The 10,395-nt window shown below is 43.8% G+C and overlaps 1 pseudogene; it reads left to right on the forward strand.

The window, feature by feature from the left end:
- Positions 1-1,637: 1,637 nt before the first annotated feature.
- LOC119319818 lies at positions 1,638-1,782 on the forward strand (annotated as a pseudogene).
- Positions 1,783-10,395: the final 8,613 nt, after the last annotated feature.

Below are 10,395 nucleotides of genomic sequence, written 5' to 3' on the forward strand. Positions count from 1 at the left end.
TGAATTGGGTTGGAGTTGTGCGACAATTCATGAGTATCAAGAATTGGTTATTGTGATTCATTTGCTTGGATCTGCAACTTTCATGCATCTAGTTTTTTCCTGTAATATTGTATGTTTGTCCTCTAAGTAATTTGTTGATTACTATGACTGTGCCAACTATCATTTTTATTTGTTAAGGATTGTCTTACAGGGAAAATTTAGTGGATCCCGGCCCTTTGATTCACCACTGTGATATTACTGAAGCAGTTGCCAATGATTTGTCCTGTGAGACCAGTTTTGTTGTTGACCTAGATGAGAATGGTTGTGCTAAAAAAGGAATATGGCAATTTTCTTGTCTATCTGGATTTCACGGGCAAATTTATCATGTTCATGTCTCTGGATAGATAGTGTCTCTGGATAGATAACAATGCTCTAATGCAAAATTCATGGCTATAAAGTGTTCGTCTGACTCATATCAACTTCTGCATTTATTTTTTGAGTATCCATAACAATTTCCTTTTCTTCTCTTCTCGACTTCTCATTATTGTTCTTGTGTTTTTTCTCATCATTTTATCTTCTCTTCTCATCATTCCTCTACGTGGACATGATTTGGAAAGCTTAGTCAAAATATTTTTTAAATACTTTTGTAGGTAAGTAATAGTTAATCACATGGCTATCCTCCTGAGGTCTATGCAAACACTAGGGTGGACATAGCTCATTAAGAGCAAGTACAATAGAGTGGCATAAGCAGGCTATAAGGAATAGAATAATATATGTGCTTAGTTGGAGGAAAGAGAAGAGGAGAGAGAAGAGAAGCGGGTTCTTGGTGAGTAGTCAGCTGCAACACGAGACGCAAGACACTTTGTGAGTGTTAAACAACATATTGTCACGTCATATGTGTTGATACGTCCCATATAGCTTCGGCAAGGGGTTAGCACAAGTAGAGATAGATAGAAATCTGTTTAAGCTTTGTTATCTCCAGATTCTTTCTTCTCTTCCAGGATGTAAACCTCTTGTACCGAACTCCCTTTGTACGCAATCAGGGTTTAGCCCCTGCTCTATGTAAACACGCAGGCTCGGCCTCAACAGGTACGACGCTTCATAGAAAGTTTACATGGTATAAGAGCCTCCTCTTCCTATCTCATCTAGCCACCACGCCTTCCGCCTTCGCTCCTGCCATGCTGTCCTCCTCTGGTGCTTCCCCTGCCGGCCTAAGTGGTTAGGTCACCGAGAAGCTTACTCACACCAACTACATATTGTGGCGTACCCAGGTGACGCCGCAGCTGAGAGGTGCTGGGGTCTTCGACTATGTCGATGGATCCGCGGAGGAGCCCGCCAAGGTCCTGGGCACCATGGGCAAAGACGGGAAAGAATACTCTGCGCCTAATCCCCTCCATCAGTGTTGGGTTAGAGAAGGTCAGAAGGTACTTGGATATCTGTTGAATAACCTCTCCAAGGAAGTTCTAGTGCAGGTTACGTCCATCACCACGCCGCACGAGCTCTGGGCTTCTCTGGCGAACATGTTTTCGTCGCAGTCCCGATCACGGATCAACAACATCCGGATCGCCCTCTCCAACGCGCAGAAGGGAACCCAGACGGTGGCGGCCTACTTCGCTCACATGTGCTCGCTCGCAGATGAGCTCGTTGTCGCCGGAAAGCCCCTCGATGATGACGAGCTAATCTCCTACATCACCGGCGGCCTCAACATGGACTACCAGCCGCTCGTGTCTGCTCTCGACGCGTGCCCTGCTTCTGAACCGGTAACCCTCGATGATCTCTTTGCCCAGATGAGCAATTTTGATCAGAGGGCCCTCTTCCACGGCACAAACTCAGGCGGGGGATTCAAGTCCTCTGCAAACGCTGTTGTTCGTGGCCGAGGTGGTGGATCCTCTCGCTATCGGGGACCAACGCGCGCCAAGGGCAAGCAGCAAGGTGGAAACATCGGCGGCAACAACTCATCTCACAACGACGGTGGCCGCTCCTTCAACACCAACACTAGGGGCCGGTGCAACTCCACCTCCAGATCACAGCCTGACGCTGTGCGCTGCCAGATATGTGGCAAGCTGGGGCACACGGCATGGGACTGTTGGTATCGCTTTGATGAAGATGATGAGTCCTCTCAAGATGAGAAATTTGCTGCCGCAGCAGATGGTTCCTACGGCATCAACACAAACTGGTATGTGGATAGTGGTGCCACTAACCACATCACCGGTGAGCTGGAAAAGGTGACCATGCGCGAGAAGTACAGGGGCCAGGACCAAATCCATACTCCTGCAAACGGAGAAAGTATGCGGATTTGTCACGTTGGTCATTCAGCTATTAAAACCCCCACTCGCAAAATTCATCTAAGAAAAATCTTGCATGTTCCTAGTGCCTCGAAAAGCCTTCTCTCCATTCATCGTATTGCTCTTGATAATCATGTCTTTCTTGAATTTCACCCCTTCTTCTTTTTGATCAAGGACCAGGTCACGAAGAAAATCCTATTTCGAGGTAGATGTGTTCGAGGGCTTTACCCGTTGATTCCGGAGATTAGAAGGTTCAATAAACAAGCATATGGTGTCACCAAAATTTCGTCAAGTCAGTGGCACGATCGATTAGGACATGCTTCTTTTTCTTTAATAGAATGAGCGCTTAGGAAAAATAAGCTCCCGTATGTTGGTGAGTGTAGTTGTGAAACAATTTGTGATTCATGTCAGCGTGCTAAAAGTCATCAGTTACCTTATCCTATATCTACTAGTGTTTCTACCAAGCCATTGCAACTCATATTTTCTGATGTTTGGGGTCCTGCCCCCACCTCTGTTGGTAGACATTCATACTATGTTAGTTTTATCGATGACTATATCAAATACATGTGGATTTATCTTCTTAAGAAACGATCCGATGTTTTCCAAGTGTTTCACAACTTTCAAGCACTCGTTGAACGCAAGTTCGATTCCAAAATCATTGCCCTCCAATATGATTGGGGTGGTGAATACCACAACTTGAATTTCTTTTTTCAACAAATAGGAATATCTCACCACGTTTCATGCCCTCATGCTCATCAGCAAAATGGGTCAGCTGAACGCAAGCACAGACATGTTGTAGAAGTTGGTCTTGCCCTTCTTGCAGGCGCATCTATGCCTTTAAAATTCCGGGATGAAGCATTTCTTGCTGCAGTTCATATTATTAACATGCTTCCCAGTCGTGTCATTAATAATGAAACTCTGATAGAGCGACTTTTTCATACCAAACCAGACTACACATCTCTTCGTGTGTTTGGATGTGCTTGCTGGGCAAATCTTAGACCCTACAACAATAGAAAACTTATGTTTCGCTCCACCCAGTGCGTTTTTCTTGGCTACAGCCCTCAACACAAAGGTGTAAAATGCTTAGATGTACCCACTGGTCGCATTTATATTTCTAGAGATGTGGTGTTCAACGAAACAAAATTTCCTTTTGCCCATCTTCATCCAAATGCCGGAGCTCTACTTCAGAAGGAAATCCTTCTTATACCATCACATCTCACCGGTATTGATCATGGGGGCATGATAATTGTAATGATCAACTGCTGACTAATCCTCGTACTAATGATGTCTCTGAAGTTTGTGGTGAAACAGAAAAAAACATTGATGAAATTGATGCAGAAATTGCCCAAAGTGGCCCTTATTTCATGTGTCCAGGGTTGGGAGACAGTTCGGGCGTGATCCAAGGCGAATCTGCCTCGGGATCGGCGTCAAGCCTGCCTGGCTGCTCCCCTGCGCAATCTGCAGCAACATCCGCTCCGGGATCGGGGCCACATCGGGCGCCCCGCGACAACGACAGCGATCCGCCTCGCATCGCTTCGCGCGAATCCGGTGATGCCACGCGGAGCCCTGTCATTGAGCCGGCGCGCACGCGGTTCCCAGGCGAACCGCTCGTCTACACGCGGCGCACTACACGCGCAGCCCCTGGCGCTGGATCTTGCGAGGATTCGGACATGCCCACCTCATCATTATTGCATGATGGGGCTGCTGGACCGTGATACGTCTCCGTCGTATCTATAATTTTTGATTGTTCCATGCCAATATTATTCAACTTTCATATACTTTTTGACAAGTTTTTATATTATTTTTGGGACTAACATATTGATCCAGTGCCTAGTGCCAGTTCCTGTCTGTTGCATGTTTTTGGTTTCACAGAATATCCATATCAAACGGAGTCCAAACGGGATAAAAACGGACACAGCTTATTTTTGGAAAATATGGAAAATTCGGAAGGAAAATCAACGCGAACCAGTCCCCGAGGTGGTCACGAGGCAGGGGGGCGCGCCCCCCTAGGGCGCGCCCTACCCTCGTGAGCCCACCGTAAGGCGGTTGACGCTCTTCTTTTGCCGCAAGAAAGCTAATATTCGGAAAAAAATCACGGCGAAGGTTTCAGGCTAATCGGAGTTACGGATCTCCATATATATACGAAACGGTGAAACAGAGCCAGAACAGAACGCAGAAACAGAGAGAGACAGAGAGACAGATCCAATCTCGGAGGGGCTCTCGCCCCTCCCGTGCCATGGAGGCCATGGACCAGAGGGGAAACACTTCTCCCATCTAGGGAGGAGGTCAAGGAAGAAGAAGAAGGAGGGGGCCTCTCTCCCCCTCGCTTGCGGTGCCGCCGGAACGCTATAGTGGCCATCATCATCATCACCGCGATCTACACCAACACCTCTGCCATCTTCACCAACATCTCCATCACCTTCCCCCCTCTTTCTACAGCGGCCCACTCTCCTGCAACCCGCTGTACCCTCTACTTGAACATGGTGCTTTATGCTTCATATTATTATCCAATGAGGTGTTGCCATCCTATGATGTCTGAGTAGATTTTCATTGTCCTATCGGTGGTTGATGAATTGCTATGATTGATTTAATTTGCTTGTGGTTATGTTGATGTCCTTTGGTGCCCATCATATGATTGCGCGCGTGGATCACACCATAGGGTTAGTTATATGTTGATAGGACTATGTATTGGAGGGCAAGAGTGACAGAAGCTTCAACCTAGCATAGAAATTGATGCATACAGGATTGAAGGGGGACCAATATATCTTAATGCTATGGATGGGTTTTACCTTAATGAACATTAATAGTTGCGGATGCTTGCTAATAGTTCCAATCATAAGTGCATAGAATTCCAAGTAAGGGATGACATGCTAGTAGTGGACGCTCCCACATAATACTTGCTATTGGTCTAGTAAAGTAGTCAATTGCTTAAGGGACAATTTCACAACTCCTACCACCACTTTTTCACACTCGCTATATTTACTTTATTGTTCCTTTATTTAAACAGCCCCTACTTTTTATTTACGTAATCTTTATTATCTTGCAAACCTATCCAATAACACCTACAAAGTACTTCTAGTTTCATACTTGTTCTAGGTAAAGCGAATGTCAAGCGTGCGTAGAGTTGTATCGGTGGTCGATAGAACTTGAGGGAATATTTGTTCTGCCTTTAGCTCCTCGTTGGGTTCGACACTCTTACTTATCGAAAACTGTTGCAATCCCCTATACTTGTGGGTTATCAAACCGCCAGGATTTTCTGCGCCGCCTGGGTCGTCTTCGCCTTCACCAGTGGCCACAGAAGATCCGTCTCGTCCTGTACGGCCCGACACGGGATCAGCTGGGGCTGTTGTTCCTGGATCTTCTGCACCAGATGCTTCTGCTGAACCGGCTACACCTCCACGGACAAGGCTTCAAAGGGGGGTAACTCAACCTAAGAATCACAAAACTATAGCTAAATTTGGATTGGCTTGCAGCACAGGTGAACCACATGATCTTACAGAAGCTCTCAGTGACTCGCGGTGGAATCATGCCATGGGAGAAGAATACATGGCTCTTTAGAAAAATAAGACATGACATCTTGTTCCTCCTCGTCGAGGTAAAAACTTGATTGACTGTAAATGGGTTTACATAATTAAGAGAAAATCTGATGGAACTATTGATCGCTATAAAGCTAGACTCATTGCAAAAGGTTTCAAGCAAAGGTACGGCATACACTATGAGGATACCTTCAGTCCAGTTGTAAAGGCTACCACTATTCGTCTTGTCTTATCTATTGCCGTATCTAGGGGTTGGAGTCTGAGACAGCTAGATGTACAGAACGTGTTCCTTCATGGTGTTCTGGAAGAGGAAGTGTTCATGAGACAACCTCCTGGGTTTGAAGATAAGAAGAGACTGTTCCATGTGTGCAAACTTGAAAAGGCACTGTATGGACTAAAGCAAGCTCCTAGGGCATGGTATTCACGTTTAAGCACAAAGCTTCAAGCACTTGGTTTTGTTCCTTCCAAGTCTGACACTTCATTTTTTATTTACAACAAGTCAAACACTTCTATATTTGTGCTTATCTATGTTGATGATATTATTGTCACAAGTTCATCTGATGAAGCAATATCAGGACTGCTAAAAGATTAAAAGTCTGGATTTGCTCTGAAGGATCTTGGAGACTTGCACTTTTTCCTTGGTATTGAAGTGAAAAGGAGTCGTGATGATCTTCATCTCTGTTAAGAAAAATATGCATCGGATTTAGTTGCGAGAGCTGGTTTGTAGAATTATAAGTCGTCTCCAACTCCCCTATCTAGCTCAGAAAAGCTTTCTCTCATAGAAGGGACACTCTTGGATCAAGAGGACAGCACCAAGTACAGGAGTATGGTTGGTGCACTTCAATACCTGACTCTGACCAGGCCAGATATTTCTTTTGCTGTTAATAAAGTATGACAGTTCCTTCATGCACCCACCACTGCTCATTGGACAGCTGCTAGGCGCATTATTAGATATGTCAAAGATACTGTCAGTGTTGGATTGACATTCACTAAGTCATCATCAACTCTTGTAAGTGCTTTTTCTAATTCAGACTGGGCAGGTTGTCTTGATGACAGGCGATTCACAAGTGTTTTGTAGTATTTTTTGGGCCAAATCTCATTTCATGGCGTGCAAAGAAACAGACAACTGTATCAAGGTCAAGTACAGAGGCATAGTAGAAAGCACTGGTAAATGCAACAGCTGAAATTATTTGGGTTCAGTCTATGTTAAAAGAACTTGGTATTTCATCACGTCAAACTCCATGCTTATGGTGTGATAACCTTGGTGCTACCTACCTTTCTGCCAACTCAGTTTTCCATGCAAGAACTAAGCACATTGAAATAGATTTCCACTTTGTCAGAGAAAGAGTTGCTGCCAAGAAGTTGGAAATTCGCTTCATTCACTCCAAGAATCAAGTTGCAGATGGTTTTACCAAGGCATTGCCCACAAGAAATTTTGAAGAATTCAAGCTTAATCTCAACTTAGGAAAGTTGTGATTAAGGGAGGATGTTAAACAACATATTGTCACCTCATATGTGTTGATACGTCCCATATAGCTTCGGCAAGGGGTTAGCACAAGTAGAGATAGATAGAAATCTGTGTAAGCTTTGTTATCTCCTGATCCTTTCTTCTCTTCCAAGATGTAAACCTCCTGTACCGAACTCCCTTTGGACGCAATCAGGGTTTAGCCCCTGCTCTATATAAACACGCAGGCTCGGCCTCAACAGGTACGACGCTTCATAGAAAGTTTACAGTGAGGATGTAAGGTGGGCCAATTATTGATAAACTAGTACATATTTAAAACATATTATTGTACATGCCGCCTAAGAGGTTGACTGTATATGACATGGCAACTTCTTATAACCGACCGTTGGCTGTATTATTAACCATGCTCTAATAAAACCAAAGACGTAGGCTAAAATTTAATAGAGATAGTGCATACGAACTTTATAGCTCTGCACTTGACCATGGTTAAGATTGATTCCAACCATGTCCGTAGAGGCAAGGCCAGACCCACTGGTTATAAAATGGACTCTACATGGGCCAAATCAAATGCAGGGTGGCAAAAAGAGATGAGGTTGGCATTGGTTTCACATATAGCTGATTAGTAGTACCTTGTGCCATCTGATCCTCCCGGTTTTTAATTCTCCCTTCTTAAAATCTCTAGTGTTAGATGATTGAGAAAGTAATAAAGTTTTTCTCGTAATATTTTTGGAAGGTGGGGTCCCGGGATGGGGAACATTTTCACTTTTATACTTATCTATCTTCACTCATTTAGCATCTGTTCTAGCCACCAATGAAGATACTAGTGAATGTGAAAGGTATAGAGTATCAACAATCAGAATTATTGTGGAACTCATAACTTGGCATGGTGAAACCAAAGACCCTATTGAATGGGAGAGCAAGTAATCTCCAGCCTGCCACACCGAACATGATGTACCCTCGCGTGCTGAACCGATGTAGAAAAACCTCACTCTGGTGTATATGAAATGGTTTCGGAAAGAGCAGGCTGGCGAGAATGAACCTGAGAACATTGACCCTGATGTCGCTGCTGTGATGGGTTTCAGAGGGCGTGTGGCGGCTGAAGGTGTATGGTTGTTTGCTCGTTGCTATGTGCACATTGATATCAAGATAGCGCCAGACACAATTCCGTGATGCCAAGCTGCAGGGGTGGGGATTTAAAAAAAATGTTTGTAACAGAAGGAAGCTTACTATTGGAACGGCCATACTCTACTGAACAATGACCTTGTTTTAAATTGGTGATCCTCTGAGAAACATTTCATCTTCGAGAAATATGATAACTATTGGTTTTGTGTTGCCTCAGCTGCAAGAAAACGATTAACCGTGAAATACTCTGTTTCAAGCATCTTCTCTTGCTAGTTTTTCCATCTGATTTTTGTAAAAAAAGACTTTGCTTCAGTGTAACATGTGCAGCTTACCTAATTCTGAGATGCAGGCCATTCAGCGAAGGATATGTTTGAAGGAGTGGTATTTTTCTTCCCAAAATCAACATTCGTATTTTGTACTTCTCTGCTAGAACATGGCAACTTAGTGTTCAAAGGGGATACAGTTGAAGGTGACTGGTAATGCCGGGTGGCTGTACTGAAAGTATCATTTATTTTTATTTTTTACTATTAGAAACATTCCATCTGTGATAAAAAAGAACCAATTATCTACTGCAAATACTCTGCTCCCCCCCCCCCTCTCTCTCCATCCATGTTCCTCTATTTTCTACAATTTCTGGGTTTTTTCCGTGAATACGCAAAGCTTGCGTATCCTTTCATTGATAGAAGAAGTTAAGAGTGAATACAAGTGGTGGTACAACACATGACACGAGCGCATAAGGCGCATGCATCGTGCATGGAGCGTGAGACATGGGATGCTCAACGCAGGGAACTGGTTCTTTCAGAAGAGCTGTTTTACTGTACTGTAACTATCGGGAACATCAGTGCAGGGAACTTCATGATTTAACACTCATTACCTGTAGATCTCAATTATGATTAAAAGAACGGATTACGATAACTAATGTGGCCTACTTGGCCAAGATTAGACGAACGGATTACCTGTACAACTTGCAAGATGTTCATTGTCAACATTTCCTTTCATCGAACAGAACATCATTTTTCTAAAGCAATGGTCAATTCTTTACAGATAATTGATATACAGCACAATATTGCAAACGAGCTCAAATGATTTGGTCCAGGGAACTTCGTAATTTAACACTCATTACAATTATGATTAAAAGAAGAGAAAAGTATACTTTTCGTCCCTCAACTCTTGGCATAGTCTAGATTTGGTCCCTCAACTACGAAACCGGATAACTTGCACCCTGAACTACTAAAACCGGACAGTGGTAAAGCTGCTGCCTTGTGACCATGAGGTCATGGGTTCTAGTCCTGGAAACAGCCTCTTACAGAAATGTAAGGAAAGGCTGCATACTATAGACCCAAAGTGGTCGGACCCTTCCCTGGACCCTGCGCAAGCGGGAGCTACATGCACCAGGTTGTCCTTTTTTTTTTAGTAGTTGGGGGTGCAAGTTGTCCGGTTTCGAAGATGAGGGACCAAATCTAAACTCCGTCAAAAGTTGAGGAACGAAAAATATGCTTTTCTCTTAAAAGAATGGATTACGATAACTATTGTGGCCTACTTGGCCAAGATTGAAAGAGCAGATTACCTGTACAACTTACAAGATGTTAAATGACAACATTTCCTTTCATCCGGAACAGAACATCATTTTTCTATAGCAATGGTCAATTCTTTACAGATAAAAGATACAACACAATGTTGCAAACGAGCTCAGATGCTTTGGTCCGCACACCACAGATGCTGCAATGGGCAGACTGAGCAAAAATGGTTATTTGGTATATCGAAGCTACAAAGCCTAGCAAAGCTTAGAATTATTTTTCATGCATAAGAAATATTTTATTTACTAGAACTTGCTTCCGATGCTTCAATGGTCTTCCACATAAGCGTTTGATAGATGGACAATATATAGATGCATTTCTGACATCAATTCTGCTTTGCATTTTCAGAATCACTATCGTTGCTTTGCTTTGCCCCCACAGCGAGCGATGGGTGTCTACAGCAACGAGTTGAGGAGGGAGAAGTTACTGGT

Source organism: Triticum dicoccoides, chromosome 6A, assembly GCF_002162155.2.
Source record: "Triticum dicoccoides isolate Atlit2015 ecotype Zavitan chromosome 6A, WEW_v2.0, whole genome shotgun sequence".
Classification (NCBI taxonomy): domain Eukaryota; kingdom Viridiplantae; phylum Streptophyta; class Magnoliopsida; order Poales; family Poaceae; genus Triticum; species Triticum dicoccoides.